Raw genomic sequence first — 3,030 nt, forward strand, 5'->3', positions numbered from 1 at the left:
AGAACGACAAATGAACTCCCAACCTGTCACAAAAGGCACGCCAAAAACGAGCCACGAACTGAGGTCCCCTATCAGAAACAATGTCAGTAGGAATGCCATGAAGTCTGACAATTTCCTTGACAAAGGCCTTAGCGAGAGTTTTAGCGCAGGGCAGTTTGACGAAGCGAACCAAGTGACACATCTTGCTAAAACGGTCCACGACCACCCAGATGACAGTAAAACCCTCAGAGGGGGGAAGGTCAGTTATAAAGTCCATAGCCAAATGTGTCCAAGGAGCACTGGGAACCTCCAAAGGACAAAGCAACCCCGCAGCAGGAGTATGTGAGGACTTAGATCAAGCACATATAGTACATTGACGCACCCACTTAATGACTTCCTTCTGCCATCCAGGCCACCAAAAACTGCGACCCACCAGTCTCTTGGTCTCAGAGATTCCGGGATGACCTGCCAACCGAGATTCGTGACACTCAACAAACAAATCTCTCCTAAAGGTCCCAGGCACAAACAACCTCCCATGAGGAGTGTTAGATGGGGCATTCTCCTGTGCTTTAAGAATCTCATCTTCCAAAATGGAGTCCAAAGCAGCTATCACAACACCTTCTTGTAAAATGTTCTCCTCTTTCTCAACACCGACTATGGGAGAAAAACTGCGAGACAAGGCATCCGCCTTAACATTCTTAGTACCAGGGATGTAAGTAACGGAGAAATTAAACCGCGAAAAAAAAAGTGCCCACCTAGCCTGACGGGCATTCAGGCGCTTGGCAGCATCAAGATATATCAGATTTTTATGATCCGTAAGAACCTGAACGGGAAATTCCGCACCTTCCAAGAAGTGGCGCCAGTGTTCAAATGCGAGTTTAATAGCCAATAATTCCCGATTACCAATATCGTAATTCAGTTCAGTCTCCGAAAAAATTTTTGAAAAAAAGGCACAGGGATGTAATCCATCCCCGTTATCCTGAGACAATACTGCGCCAACCCCCACAGTGGAGGCATCAACCTCAACCAAAAACGGCTTAGTCACATCAGGCTGCATAAGGATGGGAGCAGAGGTGAACCTCTCCTTGAGATACACAAAAGCTTCAATGGCCTCAGAAGACCACTGAACCGCATCAGCACCTTTCCTGGTGAGATCGGTCAGAGGTTTGACAATACTAGAAAAAATTTTTATGAATTTTCTGTAATAATTGGCGAAACCTAAAAACCTCTGTATCGATTTCAAACCAATAGGCCTAGGCCATTCCTGTACAGCTTGAACTTTAACCGGGTCCATCTCAAAACCTTCGCTGGAGATAATGTAGCCCAAAAAACTAATTCTCTGTACAGCGAACTCACATTTCTCCAGCTTAGCAAAAAGCGAATTGTCCATTAATAACTGTAATACCTCACGTACGCTCTGCCAATGAGACTCCAGATCCGGCGAATAAATCAAAATGTCATCCAAATACACAACCACATTTTTGCCGATCAAAGGTCTAAGGATGTCATTAATAAGATTCTGAAAAAATGCAGGAGCATTAGTAAGACCAAAGGGCATAACCAGATTCTCAAAATGACCCACAGGAGTGTTAAAAGCAGTCTTCCATTCGTCACCCTCCTTCATGCGCAACAGATTGTATGCCCCCTTAAGGTCAATTTTAGAGAACCACTTGGCCCCCATTAACTGGTTAAACAGATCAGGAATCAATGGCAGTGGGTAAGGATTGCGTACAGTAATTTTGTTAATCTCACGAAAATCCAGACAAGGACGTAAACCGCCGTCCTTTTTTTTTACAAAAAAAAATCCAACCGCCACAGGAGACTTAGAGGGCCTAATGTGACCGGCGGCCAAACTTGTCTGTATGTATTCCTCCAAAGCCTTCCTCTCAGGAATAGTAAGGTTAAATAAACGACTTTTAGGAAGAGTCGCTCCAGGGACAAATTCAATAGAACAATCATAGTCTCTATGGGGAGGCAAAACCTGCGATTCCTTCTCAGAAAAAACTCTCCAAAAATCCTGAATAGGAACAGGCAATTCTCCCCTATCCAAAGCTGCAATACGCCCGTTACAACACTTGTCATAACATTTATGGCTCTAGGATTTAATTTCACTGGTAGACCAATCCAGTACAGGATTGTGAAATTTTAACCAGGGCAATCCCAATATTACTGGAGAAGGCAAGTTATTCAACACTACCAAATCCAATTTCTCATGGTGAACACCATTAATAGTGAGAGGAAATTCACAGACCTTGAGAGTAATATTCTTCAAAGGGGAACCATCCACAGAAACCACAGCAATGGGGGATGATAAAGGTTCAGGTTTTAAATTGAGTCTTTCCAAGAATCCCCCATCAATTACATTCAGAGTAGACCCACAATCAACAAACACCCGAAATTCCATTAATTTTTCCTGAGCAATCGTGGAAGCAGCTAAAAATACACCCTTGGAATTTAAACAGGCAATACGGGCATGACTGACCATTTTTTTTTCTTTCTTCATACGAAGTTCACAGCCTTTAATCAAATGACCAGATTTTCCGCAATAGAAACACAAGCCTTCAGAAAATCTACGGTCTTTTTCTTGAGAGCGAGGGGCCACCGATCCAATCTCCATCGGTTCACCACTGTTAGTACACACATTCTCATAACCAGAGACTGACATAGCAGAGGATTTGCTCTCATTAACCCTTGCACGCAGTCTCCTATCCACCCGTATAGCTAATTGCATAGCCTGTTGCAAATCTTCAGGTGTAGGATAAGCAATTAGCAGGTCTTTAACCCTTTCATTGAGCCCAGCAAGATATAGACTTTTCAGAGCAGAATCGTTCCACCCTGTTTGAGTAGACCAACGACGGAAATGAGTACAATATTTTTCCACATTACCTGATCCCTGTCTCAAACGCCTCAACTCAGTCTCAGCTGATGAGACACGGTCAGGATCATCATACAACAGTCCCAAAGCAGAAAAAAAACTATCCACTGATCTGAAGCATGTATCACTAGGTTGCAAAGAAAAGGCCCACTCCTGAGGCTCTTTGCGCAAAAGTG

Source organism: Phyllobates terribilis, unplaced genomic scaffold (assembly GCF_046119375.1).
Source record: "Phyllobates terribilis strain yellow unplaced genomic scaffold, ASM4611937v1 Scaffold_12__6_contigs__length_324123572, whole genome shotgun sequence".
NCBI classification, from domain to species: Eukaryota; Metazoa; Chordata; class Amphibia; order Anura; family Dendrobatidae; genus Phyllobates; species Phyllobates terribilis.